At 44.8% G+C, this 20984-nt stretch overlaps 2 non-coding genes and 1 pseudogene across 2 annotated transcripts; 2 read left to right on the plus strand and 1 right to left on the minus strand.

Moving 5' to 3' along the window:
* Positions 1 to 2232: 2232 nt before the first annotated feature.
* Positions 2233 to 2396, plus strand: LOC148666537 (U1 spliceosomal RNA). Its single transcript, XR_015938676.1, has one exon. It is a non-coding gene; the product is annotated as a U1 spliceosomal RNA (small nuclear RNA).
* Positions 2397 to 3020: 624 nt separating this feature from the next.
* On the minus strand, positions 3021 to 3139 carry LOC148666538 (5S ribosomal RNA). Its single transcript, XR_015938873.1, has one exon. It is a non-coding gene; the product is annotated as a 5S ribosomal RNA (ribosomal RNA).
* Positions 3140 to 8414: 5275 nt separating this feature from the next.
* On the plus strand, positions 8415 to 8552 carry LOC148666539 (U1 spliceosomal RNA; annotated as a pseudogene).
* Positions 8553 to 20984: the final 12432 nt, after the last annotated feature.

Below are 20984 nucleotides of genomic sequence, written 5' to 3' on the forward strand. Positions count from 1 at the left end.
CAAGATGATATTTGCACTTTCTGGAGAGGAGATTTTCTCCATTTCAGTCGCCCGATTTCATCGATTGCGTGGAGAGGGCTTTAGAATGTGGCACCGCCTTTCCTGCTCTGTCCATGACAGGCGTGCTGGTCTCTGGAGAATGAGCAAGGTCCATCAGCGCACTCCAATAAAGGCACAGGAAGCTGCTGAATAGCATTGGCGAAGCTCGGCACTGGACCACTGGGAACAACTTCCCACCATTTCCGTAGTGTTGTGGTTATCACGTTAGCCTCACACGCGAAAGGTCCCTGGTTCAAAACCAGGCGGAAACAGACCGGCTTCTTTTGTCGCCACGCACACTGTTTGGGGATTCGCCTAGCGCTGTGATTGAACAGACCCACTCACCTCTTAGTGTGGCGGGATCTGCACAGTGCATGTCGCAGCGCATCCTGCTTTCACTTCAATGTGCTTCCTGATGTACCCCAGTCTCCCGCGTCACAGGTGGGGATACTAACCACTATACTAACGAGGAAGACATCGCTCTCTCCGACCCCCGGCATCGTGTCCCGACCCACCATGCTGGAAGCCGACGCGTGCTGTGATTCCTTTATGGAGCAGAAATGAAAACCGAGGAGCCGAGAGATCATTTCAGCATTTCGCATGTGAATGGAAAACACAAATGACCAACTCGGAATGACTTGCTTTTGACGCTTTTCAAAGCATTCTTTGTGCATCGAACAGACCCACTCTCCTCTTAATGTGGAGGGATCTGCACAGTGCATGTTTCCTGCTTTCACTTCAATGCACGTCCTGATGTTAAGTCGTGTGCCTTGCGGAGGCTCTGAAAGTGAGAGCAATGAAAAGGTGCACGGCGCTGTGAAAGAAATGGAGGTAAAGACGTCTCTATACATGGATGACGTCACCCTGCTCCTCTCTGACAATGCCTCAATTAGCAGAGCTCTGCAGTGCTGTGATTGGTTCTCTTTGGCTTCCTCTGCAAAAATTAACAAATCTAAGAGTGAGATTTTTTATCAGAACTGGAGGGAGCCAAAAGAAGGACATGATCTCAGGGTGCAAGAGAAGAGAATTAAGGTCCTGGGGGTGTATTTTGGAGAAGAGATGGGACCTCGGTTTTACGCCTCCCCCGAAGGACGGCGCCTGTTTGTGCAGCAGAGTGTCGCCATCAGGATGCTGGGGCATAAGAAAGCCACACAGACCGCAGGGTGAGCGCTCCCTACTGGTCCCAGTCACACCTCTTGCAGGAGCAGCAGCAACCTGAGCTTTTCTGGGCTGAATCTCCCATCCGGGTGCCGGCTAGGCTCACACCTGCTGAGCTGCCATGGGTGAGCCCAGTCATGAGTGGCAGGGTGAGATCTAGTTACCGGGGAGAAACAATACAAGTGAAGGATTACTCGGCTCCCAGCACTTGAAAAGACTGACAAATGACTCGTTCCCGCCGGAGCTGAATGTACCTGCATGTGTCGTGTCGTCTTCTTCCCCCGCCCTGCTGTGTTTGCTGTATTGTCTTTGAAGCCAGCCCCCGAGATGAGACGGGCTGTTCCTGTGCCCCAATTAACACTTTACAGGTGCCATTCCCCAGCATTGTGGCCATTGTCGGTGGTCACACGCGATAAGATAAGGTGGAGGAGAGAAGGGGCATGCCCAGCGCCAGACAAGGAGGGGGCTGTGCGAGGTGAGGTGAGGTGCGACACGCCGGAGCCCCGACGCTGCTAATGCGGAGCACTTGTTGAACTGGCATTGAAAGGACGTGTGCGCACGGAGCGAGCCTTCCCTGCGGCGGAGCGTAGAAACTTTCTCCCCGCGCTGCAGGAGTTGTGTGCGCTGCAGCGGTGCCGAGAGAACAGCACAGAAGAGAGCGGGTAAGAGATGGAGCCTTGTGGGCAGGCGAGCAGGCCCGTTTTTTGGAAATTGCTGAAAAGGCTCTGGTGTTTGTTCGGTGTGTGGCAGGCGCACGACGCGAGCTTGCGTAGCGATCTGCCGGTCTGGTGTTATGCAAATGAGGCCGAATTGCATCCCGGGACATGCTGCGAATGCGCTATGGCGACTGCAGATGTGTAGGAAACGGCGCGCTCGTTTTCTCGTTTTGCCCACCCTTTTGAGTGTTAGTGTGGCGTGTGAGTGTGCGAAAGAGTGGGCCCAGCAGGAATAGGTGGCGTGCGGGGCGAGGAGCTGGCCAAGGCTGCGCGATTTGTGCTTCTGGGTGGGAGCCGCTTGCAGGGGCTTGTACAGCTCATACTTACCTGGCAGGAGAGATACCCTGATCAAGATGGAGGTTCACCCAGAGCGAGGCTCGGCCATTGCACTCCGGCTGTGCTGACCCCTGCGAATTCCCCAAATGTGGGAATCTCGACTGCATAATTTCTGGTAGTGGGGGACTGCGTTGGCGCTCTCCCCTGATGTGCTTGGTCCAATATCAGATACGGAAGAGTTACGACACCACGAGCTGCAATAGGATCCCAGTTCGAAAGGAGTCGATGCCACTGCTGGTTCCCGGTTTCTTTTAGTTAGAGGTCCGGAGAAGCATTTCAAGCTGGTTACACTATTCCTTCCGGACATTCATTCCCTTTTCAAAGTCAGTCGTTTTGCTGTAGTCTGCATTATTTAGGCTGATTATCGAGGTTAGCCTTTATTTGGTCATGGGGGCCTCGGTACTGTATGCTAATTCTCAAGACAGTTTCACCCGTTTTCTGATTGCTAGGTTCTGTACCAGTGCAGACATGTCAAACAGTGAATGGCTGTACCTCTATTGTATCCGTGCTCAATGAATGAAATCAGTAATAAATGAATATATGTATAATTATATGAAAAACAAGTGGTTTATCGACTCATCTTCATTTGCAGATTTAGAGGCAGCTTCGATATTCGTTTTACAAACAGGTTTTTTTTTATATGGGTCACACACATGCCATAGCAACACAAACATCTCTAGAGATGAGGCTATAGATCACCTTTCCATCCTCCAGGTTTTCCTCCCAAAGCCTACGGTACCAATGGAGACCCCTGCTGGCCAAGAGAGCAAAAGCTTGCAGCACCTGGTATTCCCAGGAAGTCTCCCATCCAAGTACTATTCAGGCCCAACCCTGCTTAGCTTCCGAGATCAGACAAGATCGGGAACATTCAGGGTGGTGTGGCCGCAAGCGAAAGCCATGGCGCCTGACTTGCTACTTGAAGCTGTGTGTGGCTGGGGCTCCGTGCCCCCCGAGCGGGACTGAAGGATCGTTCGTGTGCAACTCTTTGGAAAGGAGCTGCTTTCCAAATTGCATTGCGTACCTGGATGTTGACGAATGTGCTCCCTTGTGTTGGCTTGTCCCGCACTGGAGGAGAACAAACAAACTGCTCGGAGGAGCACAATGCAAGTCTTCACGAGACAAAAACCTCCAGTGCACAGCACTCAAAACATTTCTGGGCTGTCGCGTGTTTATTTCAGCACATAAAGAGCACCAGTCCAACACGTCGGCCGGGCGCACGGCGCCTCCGCCCTCTTGTGGCCTTGCGGCGTCAGAGCAAGAGGCTCCTTCTCGCTGCCTTTCCGCTGTGTTGCAGAGCCCCGAGAGGGAACCTGGAGCGCACACTTTGTGGGGGGCGGGGGATCGCGTTCGCGCTCTGCCCCCGGTCTCTTGTGCGAGTACTAAATCTCACAACGCCAGCCAGCAGCCAGGAGACAAGTACAATATCGCGGGACAGGGGGGCCTCGTCATTGATTGTTACATATGAGACGGGGATTAGGAGGAGACCCCGACTGATTGGTAAAGGGGAACACTAACACCAGAGTGACACCCCCGGCGTCTCTTTTTGAGAGACGCCCTGGGATTTCTTAATGGCCAAGGAGGGTCGGGACCTCGGTTTTACGCCTCCCCCGAAGGACGGCGCCTGTTTGTGCAGCAGAGTGTCGCCATCAGTGGGACACCTGGCATCGTCCTGCACTGTGAAATGCTGCAAGACCTGTGGCAAACAGGGACATTTAGCCTCTGAGTGTTCAATGCTGCCAAAGTGCAATTTATGTGGCTCGGAAGGACATGTTTTTAAGAACTGCCCTCACGCCTACGCCAATAAACTCAAAATGAGAAAGGATGAGGCAGTGCTTGTTTCAGCCAAACCGGCCCGAAAATCCAAAGCAAATAACAAGTCAAACAAAGAACCCTTGTTGGACAAAGACTCTCAGCCTCCAGCCAGGATCAGTCCTGCTGTGGCTCCGGGGCCGGTGGAAGAGAAATCCACTACACCCCCACAACCGCAGACTGCACCAGACAAGCACGAGGGTTTGAAAACCCCCGAGAACAGCGAGGACCCCTCCCCCACTCCTGCTCCTCAGAACGAGGGCCAGTGTGGGGCCCCCCGGTGGAGCGGGTCCAGCGAGGATACCCAGGATTCAGCGGAGCTGCTTTTCTCAGACTCTGCAAGTGCTACAGATGTCCTCCTCTCCTCCATCCAGTCCATCACGGAGGATCTGCAGCAGCCTGTGGGTGAGGGGGAAGAGGAGACTGGTGCATCGGCTGCACCCCTTTCCCCTCAGTGCTCCCAGGAGCTGGACTTGAGGAAAAGGAAAAATGACTCTGTTTTCTCCCCGAGCGAGGAGGAAGGAGAGCATGGTGATGGGGACAGCTGGAACCCCTCCACCCCTCCCTCTACCCCCTTCCTTGAAATGGACTCCGTGAACGCTTTTACTGCTGCCACCCTGATGAAGGCTCATTCAGAGGATGGCTGGCAGGAAATTGGTAAGAAGAAAAAGAAAAGAAGAAGGTAACAGGTGAGACAGAAGAGAAATGTGTTTTGTAAAGACTGGTTCCACTTTCTTATGTAATACGGCTCTAAACATAATTTCTCTTAACACCAGAGGTATCAATGACAGAGTTAAATGCCAGTCTGTCTTTGATTACCTCCAGCAGAGAGAAGGAGATGTGTTGATATTGCAGGAGTGTGCTTTAGCCTATCAAGAGAGGTATAAAAGCTTTGAAGATAGGTGGGATAAAGGGCCTTCTGTTTCGTCAGGGGACAATAACAACAGAGCCTCTGGCGTGGCCATTCTTTTCAAAGGACGGGCATTCAAACTGAAAAGTATTCAGAGGGTCATAGATGGCAGGTTGCTGTGTGTGGATGTGGAATGGGGGACCGTTAACCTGCGGCTAATCAATGTGTATTGTCCTAGTGACGTGGGAGGAAGGGTGGAGCTACTCAAGGCACTCTCTCCCCTATTGTTATGTAGCACAGACATGATAGTGGGAGGGGATTTTAATTGTATCTTAGAGTACATAGACAGGCAGTCTAGCTCTCCGATAAAATTGGATTCCAGCTCACTGGCCCTGCAAAACTTAGTTCTAGACTTTAAGCTCTCAGACACATATAGATCTATATATCCCACAACAGCAGGATATACATGGTCAGGGAGAAATATCAGTTCCAGAATTGACTATTGCTTTGTCTCGGAGAGAGTGAAAGTTGTTGGGGTCACTCTTCAGCCTGTCTTCTTCTCAGATCATCAGGCTTTAGGGTGTAGAGTGGAACTCCAGGGCGGGACTGTCTTTGGTCCAGGCCTCTGGAAACTCAACACAAAGCTGCTAGAGAACGAGGGGGTAGTATCCCGCTACAAGGAGAAACTATCACAGTGGCTGTCCTTGTAGTGTCTTTACGGGTCAGTAGGAGAGTGGCAGGAGGAGGTGAAGGTGAGGACAAGGGCCTTTTTCGTGGCTGAGGGGAGGAAGGCTGCTGCCAGACGGAAAGGAGTGCTTGCCAGGAAACAGAGGCAGCTGCAGAGTCTCTACACGATGCTGCACAGTGGCTTCGATGTGCTCAAGGATATCACCCTTTTAAAAAAGGACATCCGGAGCATAGCCGAAGAAAGTAGTCGAGGAGTGCTGTTAAGAAGCAGAGTGCAGTTCTTGGAAGAAAATGAGAAGTGTACTCGCTTCTTTTTCAGGAAAGTGGTAGGCTCCAAGTCTGTCATGGAAAGTGTAGTTGATGAGGAGGGACGAGAGAGAACAGAGCCGAGTGCTATCCTCTCCTGCACCGAGGCCTTCTACTCAAGACTGTACAGCTCTACAGAGGTAAAGGATGAAGAAATTCATTTTTTTACCTCAAAGCTAGAAAACGTTTTGAGTGAAGAAGATAGGGAAGTACTTGAGAGGGATTTGACAGTAGAAGAGCTGAGACAGGCTATCGAGAGCTTACAGAAGGGGAAAACTCCGGGTGCTGACGGGCTCCCTAAAGAATTTTATTGCACCTTTTGGGATCTGCTTCAGGATCCGCTACTGCTCCTATTCGAGGAAAGTTATAAGACAGAATTGCTGCCTGACTCCTTAAGAGAAGGCACTATCTCTCTCTTGTTTAAGAAAGGAGCAAAGAATTACATAAAGAACTGGAGACCCCTCAGCCTGTTAGGCGTGGACACTGAGATCCTGTCCAAAGCCCTTTTCCTGCGCTTACAAAATGTAGTGGCCTCACTGGTAGGGAAAGAACAGACTTGTGGGATAGCAGGACGCCTGATGAGCGACAACCTGGCCTTGTTGAGGGATGTCTGTCTGTACTCAGAGGATCGCTCCCTCCCTCTGTGCATTTTAGGTGTAGACCTAGAAAAGGCCCTTGACTGCCTAAACCGGCAGTACTTAACATCGATACTTGAGCACATGAAGTTTGGCCCCATCATGAGAAAGTGGATTAACCTGCTGTACACAGGTAGCAACAGCAGAATAATGGTTAATGGCAATAGATCACGCCCCTTTGAAGTCTGTTCAGGGGTGAGGCAGGGCTGCCCATTATCCCCCTTGTTATTCGTTTTGGCTATGGAGCCCTTAGCCTGTGCCTTGCGCCAGGATCAGGCCATTAATGGGATACCAGTGCCTGGAAGTGGGAGAGGAGAGGTAAAGACATCTCTATACATGGATGACGTCACCCTGCTCCTCTCTGACAATGCCTCAATTACCAGAGCTCTGCAGTGCTGTGATCGTTTCTCTTTGGCTTCCTCTGCAAAAATTAAGAAATCTAAGAGTGAGATTTTTTATCAGAACTGGAGGGAGCCAAAAGAAGGACATGATCTCAGGCTGCAAGAGAAGAGAATTAAGGTCCTGGGGGTGTATTTTGGAGAAGAGATGGGAACAGTAAATTGGCAGAACAAATTGCCAATCTTAAACAAAAAACTGATGCAATGGAAGGACCGAGACCTCACCATGACAGGGAAGGTGCTGGTCATCAAAGCCGAGCTCTTGCCTGTCTTGAATTTTCTGGCTTCTACCTTCCCAATCCCACACCGTGTTGTGACGGTGCTGAGGAGATTGATGTTTCAATTTCTACGGGGTGGGAAACAGGAAAGACTCAGAAGGGAAATAATGTACAGGCCGCTACCCTCAGGGTGGAAGTCTGTCCCAGATATTGCTACGAAGCTGCTGTGCATTTTCCTGGCCTCTGTGCTGAGAGGCTTTGCAACAGCACCTGCAGCGCGTACCTGGACTTATTTTTCCAGGCTCTGGGTAGGTAGGGAGGTGTTCAGAATGTGGGGTGTCAGACCCAAGCTGGACGTCCCACTCTCTGACACATGCCCTGCAATTTATGGGACAGTTAAAAGTTTTCTAAGATCTCACCCAATTGGCCATATTCCCCTCCGAGATGTCAGCGTCCAAAAACTGGAAGATTTCGTTGCACCCCAGAACAATAGGCAGACCGCTGTGGGCATTTTAACATCAGCCCAAACAAGGAAGGTGTAGAAACACACATCCTCTAAGTTTCTGTGCAACATTCACAGAGATTTAGCCTGGAGTGTCGTCCACCAGTGCTTACCGGTACGAACTTTCTTGTACCGTAGGGGCCTCACCCCCAGCCCTCGCTGCGATAGGGTGGGCTGCGGCGAGGAGGAGACTGTGACCCATCTCCTGTGGTCCTGCTTTTTTGCTAAGGCCTTCTGGGCACAGTTTGAAGATTGGTTGCAAGCTCTCTCGCCCCAATTTACCCTGACCGCTGCTTTCGTCATATACGGCATCTCTCCTGTCAAACTTCCTCCTGATGTGTTTGACAGGATCTGGGCCGTGGTGAACGTTGGGAAAGACGCCCTGTGGAGAGTGAGGAACATGGGGCTGTTCAAAGGCATCGAGGTCCTAGTCAAGGCAGCAGGTAGCCTGGCCCTGTTCATCATCCGAGAGAACTATTACCTCAGAGATCTGTGGAGAAAAGGGAGGGAGGAAGCAGAAAATCTGTGGGAAATAGAGAACATAGGTCAATATCTCAAGAAACTGTAAAAAACATTATCATGTTTAAGTAAAGAATGTGATTTGCACCAGAAAAAAATAAATTGTTGCTATGTAACTGGTACCGTGTCAAAATGTAATGAGATGTGATCATATATACTGTTTTAAGTACGTATATTAATGTAAAGCTTTCTAATTTGTGATGTCCTGTGTTTTTTTTGTGAAAAGAAAATAAAGTTCTTAAAAATAAAAAATCGGTTCACCCAGGGCGAGGCTCGGCCATTAAACTCCGGCTGTGCTGACCCCTGCGAATTCCCCAAATGTGGGAATCTCGACTGCATAATTTCTGGTAGTGGGGGACTGCGTTCGCGCTCTCCCCTGATGTGCTTGGTCCAATATCAGATACGGAAGAGTTACGACACCACGAGCTGCGATAGGATCCCAGTTCGAAAGGAGTCGATGCCACTGCTGGTTCCCGGTTTCTTTTAGTTAGAGGTCCGGAGAAGCATTTCAAGCTGGTTACACTACTCTTTCCGGACATTCATTCCCTTTTCAAAGTGAGTCTTTTTGCTGTAGTCTGCATTATTTAGGCTCATATCGAGGTTAGCCTTTATTTGGTCATGGGGGCCTCGGTACTGTATGCTAATTCTCAAGACAGTTTCACCCGTTTTCTGATTGCTAGGTTCTATACCAGTGCAGACATGTCAAAAAGTGAATGGCTGTACCTCTATTTCATCCATGCATCCGTGCTCAATGAATGAAATCAGTAATAAATGAATATATGTATAGTTATACGAAAAACAAGTGGTTTATTGACTCATCTTCATTTGCAGATTTAGAGGCAGCTTCGATATTCGTTTAACAAATGGGTTTTTTATATGTATGAGTCACACACATGCCATAGCAACAAAACATCTATGCAAATGAAGCTATAGATCACTTTTCTTGGAAGTGTTAAATGTCCATACTTCAGGCTTTCCTCCCAAAGCCTACGGCACCAATCCAGCTCATCCAGCTCTGTCTGTAGAGAAGCCAGGGTATCGGCTTGTTCCACACCCCACCTCTCTCTGTGTACAGTAGAGCCTTCTGTCCTGACTGGAGGAGCTCATCCAGCTGTGTTTGGAGAGAAGCCAGGGTATCAACTTGTTCCCCCCTCCCACCCCTCTCTGTGTACAGAAGAGGTTCCTGTCCTTACTGGAGGAGCTCACCCAGCTGTGTCTGGAGAGAAGCCGGGGTATCGGCTTAATCCACACCCCCACCCCTCTCTGTGTACAGTAGAGCCTACTGTCCTTACTGGAGGAGCTTGTAGGCATCCTCTCACGAGGCACCAATAAATGTAGGTGTCTTGTGCATTTACCGGGACAATTATTAATTGTAGCAGTAAGTCACAAAATGATTCTTTGATGGTTATTAGAAGACCGACCCAGCGGGATAACTCAGCAACGCACACACACGGATACTAATACACAAGAATACATTTATTATTACATAAAATGTGCATATCAACATAACAGATCTTATAGTGACGGTTAGCAGAATACAAAAGGTATATATTCAATCACAGAGTTACAAACCAAGAGGGACATAAATTCCGTATATCATTCATTTAGACAGTTTTGTAAATGAACTTTGTTACAATTTGTACATTAGATACTCAAAAGCAAGTACATGACTCATAGGAATTAAATTGATATCAACTCAGGTTAAGGTAACAATTGAATGCTCGAGCTGTAATGCCGAATGTTGAATACTCGTCCACTCTGTGGGGGTTCAGATCTCCTGTGGACGCAAAGAAGCAGTGGCAGGCTGTTCGACATGAGAGAAGGAGAAGAGAGATTTCTGCTGCGGTGCGCTGCTGATGCTCTCTGAAGACCGGCTAGTTAGTGTTGGCTGAAACTAGCGAGAGATTGCACACAGAAAAGTGACTACAGATCCGAGCAAGTCACACTCTTTAGACAGGAAGAAGACCGGTTAGTTCCCGAAATAGCGCTAGTCCTGAATACTGATATTCAGCTGTCCACAGTTCCAAAAGTAGTTCACTCGTTGATCAGGTGAGCGTTCGCGGTGGGTTCACGAGGCTTGCTGCTGGGCTAACCTCGGGTGGATCCTTTGGTTACGGGCGGGCAACCTCCGTTCTCGACTCTTAGAACAAGGAAAAGTCCTGGCACTGGGACACATTGGCCGTTACGTGACTGTCTGAGCTGAGCCTGAGGATGTCCAGGAGGAGCTGGAGTTTTACCTGGAGGAACTACGGTCGCTCATTGGTTGAAAGTTCCATGGGCATTCGAGAATCATTTTGTGACTTACTGCAACAATTAACAATTGGCCCAGTAAATGCACAAACCCCTACATTTATTGGTGCCTCGTGAGACGATGCCTACATTTATTGGTGCCCAGTGTGAGGATGAGTAACCATGCACTAATCCTTGGGTGTAAACCACTTGGGATGAGACTCTCCCTTGGAATCTCCCAGACAGTGAGGCACCAGAGATGACCATTAATTAGGGTGGCTGATGTGTCTCAGCTTTGGGAGTTGTTCCTTATCAGATTACACTATCAGCTAGAAAAACACCTTAAATGTGAACCAAATGGAATGGCCTCTCTGTGTCCAGCACCACTTGAGATGAGGGAGAGAGAGACTGGCAAAGGAGCAGCAAACTCAAGGTACAACGGTCTCTGTCCTGTGTGAATGCGCTGGTGGACTATTAAGCTACTTGACTGACTAAAACTCTTCCCATACTGACTACAGCTGAAAGGTCTCTCTCCTGTGTGAATGCACTGGTGTGATTGTAAGCGGCTTTTCAGACTAAAACTCTTCCCACACTGATTGCAGCTGAATTGTCTCTCTCCTGTGTGAATGCGCTGGTGGGTTTTTAAGTGACTTGACTGACTAAAACTCTTCCCACACTGATTGCAGCTGAACGGTCTCTCTCCTGTGTGAATGCGCTGGTGGGTTTTTAAGTGACTTGACTTACTAAAACTCTTTCCACATTCACTGCAGCTGAATGGTCTCTCTCCTGTGTGAATGCGCTGGTGGCTTTTTAAGTGGTTTGACTGACTAAAACTCTTCCCACACTGACTACAGCTGAACGGTCTCTCTCCTGTGTGAAGGTGCTGATAGGGTTTTGAAATGCTAGACTGACAGAAACGCTGCTTCTCCCTGTGCCATAATGGCAGTTTTCCCACACCATCTGAGCAAGGCCTTGAGTGATTCTTCCTCATCTCCTGATCGTGCTGGGGTCTCTTATTCTGCAAATGCTCCATGGAATGGCCTTCCTCTGTGTGATGGAACTGAGATTTGTTTTCATCATTATGTCCCTCAGTGTGCTGCTCAGCAGTGTGAATCATCTGGGGCTCCTTCTCCAGCTCTCTGAGACTAAAACCGTCCAGTTCATTCAGTTGTTCCTCTCTTTGCACAAGAACAGACATACTCTCCAGTTCATTAAAACTTTCAACGATTTTCTCAGTAACCAGATTATTAAACCTGTGTGTAAAGTCATCAGATACTAAGGGATCATATGATTGTTTGAGACTCTGCAATGACAGTCTCTCCGCTTGAACAGAACAAGGCCTAATTATTATCAAGCCCTGTAGGAGCTGCTGTTGCTCCTCCCTGTACTGACTCTTCTCAGTGTGCTGTAAATCAGTACTGTTCTCTTCACCAGGTACACCAGTCTGCTGCTCTGCAGGGTCAATCAACTTGGGCTCCATGTCCTGCTCTGTAAGATTTAAAACATCCAGTTTTTCACTGTGCTCTTGTACAGAGATGCAGCCCAGTTCATTACAACCTTGTGTAATATTGATTGTGTCCAGATTATTAATAGTCTCTGTAAAATCATCACATACTAAGAGCCCAGGCGTCTCACTCTCAGGCTCTGTCTTCATCATGGGCACAGAGTCCAGATCCTTGACACTCTGTCTACTTTCTGTGTGCTGCTCACTAAGTGCCTCTTTCCCTTCTGCGGCAGTGAGCTCTGTCTCCTGCATCAGCCTGTGCATCTCCACACTGTGCTGCAGTTCAAGAGGAGCCCTTTCCCCAGCTTCAATAAGAGCACTGGCCTCTGAATCTGTAAACACAAGACAAGACCTTTATAAGAATAAACTTTATTTTATAGTTTTATACCTTTAGAGGTGGCTTCTCAAAGCATTTTACAGAATGCCAACAACAAAAAATACACAAACTTAGCATGAGGAGAATACACAGTTAGAGGAGACAGTAGACAGTGGTACTAAGTAAAGTAGGAACAGAAGGGTACAGAACAGTTAAATAAAGGCTCTTCTGAAGAAAATGTTTTTGAGTCTGGATTTGGAGTTTAGAGAAGGTGACTCTCTGATATCCTTGGGGAGAGAGTTCCAGAGCTTGGGGCATAAAATTAGAAGGTCCTGTCACCCATACAATGTAGACGGGCTTGGGGGACAGATCGGAGAACAGAATTAGAAGAGCGAAGATTGCAAGGTAGGGAGTAGGGTGATAATATCAGACCAGTATGGAGGTGTCAAGCCAAGCCAAGACATTGAGCGTCTTATAGGTGAGCAGGAGGATTTTTAAGTCGATAAATAACTTGACAGGAAGCCAGTGCAAGGACTCCAGGATAGGAGTAATGTGATCATTTGTACTAGACCTGGTCAGGATTCTGGCTGCTGAATTTTGGACATACTGCAGTTTGTTCAATGTGGATTTAGAAACCCCAGAGAGTAGAGCGTTACAGTAGTTGATTTGGGAGAAGACAAAAATTTTCAGCCACAGTTAGTGATAACACAGGGCGTAGTCGAGCAATATTTATGAGGTGAATGAAAGATGTTCTGACAACATGCTGCACATGTGGGTCGAATGTCAAATATCATCCCCAAGTTTTTCAATTTAGACTGAAGCTTAAGTACAAGGCCATCTACAGATAGGGTTACACATTGGTTGTACAAAGTTGATGGGTGGTCCCAATAAGGACGACTTCAGTCTTGTCACAGTTAAAGGAAGGAAATTGAGTCACCCAAGTTTTTATATCGGGGATGCAAATTAATAGAATAGAGACAGCCACATCATCGTCAGGTTTGGTATGGATGGATATTTGAGTATCATCAGCATAGTAGTGATAGCTGAGGCCATGTGATCTTAAAAGCCTTAAACTACACACACGCATACTAGTACACTCACAATCAATTTGGGTTGTTTTAACATAGTGGAATAAGTGGGTATAAGGGCGTGTTCTGATTTAGCTTTGTCAGAAACATAACTACCATGCAAAAAGTAAGACTACTGTAATAATATCACAATTACATTACATTTACATTAACACTGCACTGAGAGAGATAGAGAGGGGTTAATATAGACACACTGTCTAGACACTCCAGTACATTAACACTGCACTGAGAGAGAGGTTAATATAGACACACTGACTGGACACTACAGTGCATTAACACAGCACTGAGAGAGAGGGGTTAATACAGACACATTGACTGCACAATACAGTACATTAACACTGCACTGAGAGAGGGCTTAACACAGGCACTGCGACTGGACAAAACAGCACATTAACACTGCAACCAGAGAGAAGGATTAATACAGACACTCTAAGTCTACACTCTAAGCTCTAAGTCCCACACCTGAAGAAGGCTCCACAGCCGAAACGTTGTGTTTTCTTTCTTCTTTTTTTTCAGCATGGAATAAACCTATTACTTGTTCCTAAATTAAAAATGGATGACTAGAAGGTGACTATGACAGACACTTGACTTGACTAAGACTATGACTAAATCAAAAACTGGAAACTAAATGAACACTGCAAATAAGTACACAGAAAAGTAACACTCAGAATTAACAACTTTTCTAAGCACACATTACATTTGTTGGTATCATACACCTCTATTGACAGCAACAATCAGCATCGACCAGCAAATTCTTAATAACCACGTCAAGGTTTAAATGTGAAAACAGCATGTTGATTGGTCAAAGCCCAAGCACAGTCCACAGTGTGCTGTTTATGGTTGAACTCTAGAAGCAGTGAATGGTTTAGAAAGTGAATTCAGAGGGAGACAGTCTGATACAGAACTGTTTAATTACAGAGAGGCCCCCAGCTGGATCAGAAAGAGGTGAGCTGGTGATTCAGAAAAAAAAACCAAAGAGGGGAAAAAAGGCAAAAAGGCACAGAGATAACCAGTGGGAGAAAATGAGATCAGGGATGATTTTCCACTAATTCATTACTTGATATGTTAAGTGGAGAAGGGTTGTTCTGAATATACCTTACTGAAGATAACGCTAACACGAGTGAGGGACACTTATTAACAACAGCGGATTGAATCATAATAATAAATAAAAAACTTCATTCTATATAGCACCTTTACAGAGGGAAAAAAAGCTACACAGCGGGAGGAGGCAGCAGAATTAGGTGCAGTGTATGGGTACAGTGAGGTTTCAGATAAGGAGGGCAATAAGGAGTTTGATTAAACTGATTGAGATCTAGATTGAGATGCTCATTGAAAAACTGGCCGTCTGATAGTCAGATCTGTTTGAGTGGCAGGGTGAGATGGTGAGATTGCTTATGTTGCTCCTTGCAACTGCAGGATACAGGTCGGACCCAGTCTGGACACGACAATAAAAAGGCAGGACCCCCAACAAAAGCAAAGACCCAAACACAAATGATCCGAACCTGATTCTTTAGAAAGCAGAGAGCATAGATTCTAAAAAAACCCACAAATATCAAATTTAGTAAAATAATATTGAGGTGAATTGTTTAGAAACACCTTCTCCTGATTAGTGGGTGGATTCTGAGAATAAGCAGATAAATTGCCATTAATCTGGTAGCATCAGGGTTAAGCTTTGAAGAGAGATTTAACTGCAGGTAACATTTACAGGCAGCAAGGCAGTTGATCTCTTCTTTAGGTCTTTGTAGGAGCTATTTAAGAGTTGAATACTTAGCAACACCTTCTTTATAAATTGGGTAACTTGCATGCTGTATGTTTATTGTGTGTGTAGATTAGTGTGTGTATTGTCATTGTTAATAAATATTTGTTAGCCCAGTGTGTCTTTCTTCTGCCTCTTTCTGTGTCAGCACAAAGAACACAAGTGCTTCTTAATCTTATTATTGCTCAGTTATATGGGGGTTATAATCATTTCGTTTAATTGTTGATTTACCCTCTGGGCCATTTCAGGCTGTCCCTCTAATTTCAAAACCCCCTATTCGTAACAGCTGGTGTCACCAATTTTCTGTGATGAACTGGTATCCCGTCCATGGTGTATCCCACACTGTGCCACTTGCATGCTGGGATAGGCTCCGGCTCTACCGTACCCCTGTACTGGGTAGAGCAGTGAATTCAACTGAGAGGAAATGACTATCTCTAGAAGACTCATACACCTTCTGCTTTGTGCTTATTCCAAAGAGGTCAGGAAGAGAAATGTGGACCTTGCAGTGCTGGTACTCAACTCAACAGTAAGACAACACTGCCAGACAGTCAGCACAAAAACACCAAGAGAAAAACCCAGGAAACAGAGTTTGGACTTTTAATTCCTTCCAAATCCACAACACTCCTTCTCCTCCAAGATCAATCAACACAGAAGAATCCCCAAACTTCAAACACCCCAATACACTGCACCTTACCAGAGACAATCCAATATTCACTTGCTCCTGCACCTCAAACCCCTGACCGCTGGAAAACATAAGAATGCATACAGCCGTCGACTGATTGACCATTTTTATCCTGTTTACAATTTCACGGTTATTTCCAGATTTTATTTGCGTTTGTAAATCCTAAATCACTGGAAACACGTTTGGCCAAGAATATGTTAAAAATAAGGAAGATGTTCCAAAAATTAAAAAAAAACTAAACAAGGAAGATACCAACATTTTTCCGTAATGATTATGTAAATACAGTAGCTCATCATTTTTTTTTATCTGAGTCATTGAATGATATGGAGTCAGTCTAAATTATGTGTTCTAAGCCCTGTTTCTGAAATAAAGATGTTTTCAGCACCATAATTGGAAAACAACAGTTCAGTACTGTACTGAGAGAGAGAGGGGTTCGTACAGACACACTGACTGGACACTCCAGTACATGAACACTACACTGAGAGTGAGAAGGGTCAATACAGACAAAGTGACTGACATAATAGTCCAAAGGAGTTAGTACAGACAGACCCTGGTGGACTGGAATGTTTAAACCTATCTATATAAATATAAAATCTAAAGATATAACACAATAATTATAATACAAATACAACATTTGTATTTTCCCGAATGACGTCGGATTGTACACTGATTCGGTGAAATAATTATATTATAATACAAATACAGTATTATATACCGTGGAGATATATATATATATATCATAATAACGTCGGATTACACACTGATTTAGAGAAACAAATGCTGAATATGAGTTATTTTTATAACCGGCCAACGGTTCAGTTTCCAGTAAAGAATCCCGTTGCTACATCACACAAGTCTTTCCCACTTCACTCTGTATCTCTCCACTATATTCTCACCAGTGAGGAAGTTAAAGACACTGTTTTTAAACACACAGACAAGTCACCACACTGACCTGAGAACTGCAGTTCCGTGTCCATTTCTTCCTTTATTCCTGCAGTGGCTTCACAGGGAAGCGTGTATCCAACACGATCTTTCTGTCCATGATCTCCTGCTCCCGACTCCTTCTCCCACAGCTGCAATCTCCACTTCAGGCTCTCGTTCTCCTTCTTCAGCTGCGCCATTTCACTCCCGAAACTCTCTTCCACACACTGTGTGAATATAAACACAGACCGTCTCACCAGAGTCTGGGAGACGCTGCGGAGTTTGTTTTCAATCTCATCCTCAGAGTCAGACATTCTGTTTCGGAACACATGTGAAACTTCATACACGATCGATTTGAGCAAAACCTCCATGAAAGAGCGAAGTTCAGTTTCCAGATTAAAAATTGCCATATTTAACCAAAGCTGATCACAAATACAGAGAGATTGCTGTGCTGATACTGAAATGACAAACACTAAGACTCCTACGCCCCTACGGGTCTATATTGCAAGGGTTTTAATTCACACCTGAAGCAGGAACAGGAACTGAGCGATCACTCCTCCTACATCCTGCCACATGACGCACTTTCTTAGTGATTGTTGCTATGCACTTCACGTAAAGGACTTTCAGTATGTTGGATCTTGTTGAATATACAATGAAAAATAATGTAGCATTGTTTACAAATATATGTGCGTAAAATATACACATATATGTACACATACAAATATATATGTTGTATTTTCATATATTTCCAGATCATTCGCCTGTATTGAAATAAATAACAGTACTTAAACATGTATTGAAATAAAGAGATCAAACTTTGAATGTAATGGATTCATACAGTATCTAAACAATGTCTGCTAATAGACGGTAATGTGGACAATTCCTGTTGCCAATTGGTTGGATATCTCCAAGACATCCAAGAGATCAGGTATTGAAAATATTTTTTTAAACAGAAAATGTGAAATGGAAAGTAGGTCAAAAGCCTTCTGATAATCTAAGTACACCATACTACATGTTCTGTGCATCCATTAGTTTTATGGGCTTTATGGGATTAAATTAGTTAGACAAATTATATTTCTGATTACAATAGATAGTTTTATATCTCTATTCATAGAAAAGGTTGGTTTTATTATAATTTATAGTAATCCTTTGTTTCATTTTTTTTTCAGAAAAAAAGACTGCAATGTTGATGGAATAAGAAAAAAAGGTCCCTAAAAGACTGATTTGAATGAAGCATTTTTTGTCCACATTTAACATTTTGCAGCTCTCTGACAAACCAGCAGCATTCTGACAGAAAACTGTCATTGTCTCAGTTGTCCAGAGGAGCAGAGTGACTGAGAGGTCAGAGCTGTTAGCTGGTATTGCCAGTGTGAGAACAGCTCTCCAGCTCTGTCTCATTGACTTCACACCACCTGAGTGCTGATGCTCTTTCTCTCCTGCTCGTCTCCTCTCCACTACCGTCTTTTGTTCTTTTGTTTGATTTATCAGCTGCCCCTCATACATGAAGGAGGCACCAAAGCCAAAACATTGTGTCTCTTTTCTTTTCACTATGGAATAAACCTTTACCTGCTCCTATCTCATTCACTCTCTTTCTCACCTTGTCTGCAGTCTCACCTCCTGCTGCTCCATTGTCTGCAGTTTCTGTCCAGAGTTTCACCTCCTGCTGCTCCATTGTCAGAATGAATGATGAGTCACAGGACTGTTCTCACCTGTTAACACCCAGTAACATTTCTGCCCAGGTGGCAATTTAAATACCTGATTCTGTATTTTAATGTGTCTGTTTTGTGTTTAATGTCTTCATCCTGCTCTTTTTTGTAATGAAATTTATGTACTTGAAGTTGTAAAACTCAAACCTTGGTTTACCATGAGATTTTAACGTGATTTCTTGTTGTAATGTTCATCTGCATTTGATATGTTTATATTTCACTATATTTAATCATAATCATATGTACTCATACATAATCCATGTAGATAATGTAAAATAAATCTCATGTCACAGTAAAGGCCCACACAGTGAGAATTCTTGAAGAATAAAATCACACTGCACAACTTTGGGACATCACGTCCAAGTTTAGTGACAGCAACATTAGAGATTTTAAGCTAAGACATTTCAGATCACCTTTTTATTAAAAGTTCAAGCAAAATTGAATAACTTTGCAAGGAACATTTCAAAATCTCAATCAAATCCAGTACAATCCCAATGGATTAATCTGAATTTACTCTCTGCGATCCCGACAAGTTGGGAAACAATTTTATGGTTCTTATGGTAAGAAAAATAACACGAGACCACACAGATTCTTTAATGCTTACATCATAATGTTATTAGACTAGGACACCGATGTGAATATGTGTTTGGGTTTCGATGAGCTGATTCTTGTTGAAGAATTGGTGATTTACGATTAAAGAATCAGTAGTGTCGGAAAGCAGGAGCTCTGTTCCTCAGCGATCTGAGGGAGTGCCCATACATGCTCTGCAATGGGGAAGAAATCGAAATTCTCATCTGTGCTGTGAAGGAGATTCTCAAATGCTTCCATCATATTGCTTTCATGCTAGGATACAAGTGTGTATAAGTGTTTGGTTTTCACTGATTCTTGTTGAAGAATTGGGGATTTACGGTGAAAGAATCAGAATCCTCGGAATGCAGAAGCTTTGTTTCTCAGCAATTGTAAGGATCCCAAAGACAGGTCTATGTAGAGCAGTGTGATGATTTGTATTAAAAAGACAATGTCAGCAATTCAAAGCATGTAGGCAGCATGAATAATGCAGAGCTCAGTAAAAACAATCTGAAGCCGTAATTCCCTTCATATCCCGAGCAGTGCATTCTGACACGGTGGCTGTGCAGAAGAAAATGAGAAATGCCAAACTTTACCCACCTCATTGCGGTTACTGCTACTCCTGCGTCAGTAGCTTTAAGATTCTCCTGACATCTGATTGTCTTGCATCTAATATTAAGAGGATTTCTCTGCTGGCCACAAGACACGAACTGGCAACTTTCCAGCCACAGGCACAGATCCCTAGCCACCACACCACCCCATATACTATGCATGGTACTACAGCGCTGAGCTCACTCTGGTGCAGTTCAGCAATGTGAGAGGAAGGGCAGTAACGCAATGGATAACACATATTAGAAGATTGTAGGTTCATCTCCTGCTTGACTCGTGTTGCTTTTAGACCTATCAGGCTCCTCAGTAATAAATGTCCTCTGTGTAAGTGAACTGCACCTGAGAGCTATAGAACCACACATTGGGTCAATTGCAACAAACTTTCGAAAGGAGCACACAGCTGCGGACTAGTTAACACGGTTCTATCTAGAGATCATCTCCAGCTCTGAGCTCAATTGCAACGAAAAACCATGTGGAACAAACCTGGAGAGCAGCTGAATTTATGCTCAGGTTTCAGCACTGTTGTTTTTTCTAATTAACTGCAGGGGTTCTGAACCAAAACTTTTCAATTATTCTGATCAATGTGTTAATATGTAGGTCATAATTGTTATTTTTTCTGTCTCGTTCAAGTATATAACTGGAAATCGATATTTTAATGTAGTTATTTCCAATTCAACAACGGCATATATTTTAAAATATTGCAGATCTGGGTAAGTTTGCTCTCAAAAGCAGGAAACTTAGAACAGGACTTAACTTCCACATTCAATTTATTGGTGATTCTTTGCTACGCACTGAACCTTTTTATTTTTAGCTTGAACAGAGAAAGCTATAAAGGGGCCTGAATCAAGTGTTCAGAATCATGCGGATCAGAAAATTGTAGATCTGACTCCTGCCTGGCTTGTCAATCAGGCTCCTCAGTAATAAATGTCCTTTATGTAAGGGAACTGCACCTGACAGCTATAGAACCACACATTGGGTCAATTGGAACAAACTTTTCAATGGAGCACACAGCTGCAGACTAGTTAACCAGGTGTTAACCATACTGTCTGGAGATCATCTCCAGCTCTGGGCTCAATCGCAATGAAAAACCGTGCAGAACAAAGCTGGAGAGCTGTTGAACTTGTTCTCAGGTTGCAGCACTGTTGTTTTTCTAATTAACACTAACTGCAGGGGTTCAGAATCAAAGCTTTTCAATTATTCTGGTCAGTATGTTAATCTGTAGGATATGAAGTATGTGGGTATATGTAATATCATAATCATTTTTTTTGTCTGTCCAAGTATATAACTGGATATTGTCGATAATTTAGTTATTTCCAATTAATTATTCCATATATTTTAAAATATTGCAGATCTGGGTAAGTTTGCTCACAAAAGCAAGAAACTTAGAACAGGACTTATACGAAGAGACTTTGTTTATGTTTTTTTTCTTCTTC

This window comes from Lepisosteus platostomus, chromosome 5 (assembly GCF_059453375.1).
Source record: "Lepisosteus platostomus isolate fLepPlt1 chromosome 5, fLepPlt1.hap1, whole genome shotgun sequence".
In the NCBI taxonomy this organism is placed as follows: domain Eukaryota; kingdom Metazoa; phylum Chordata; class Actinopteri; order Semionotiformes; family Lepisosteidae; genus Lepisosteus; species Lepisosteus platostomus.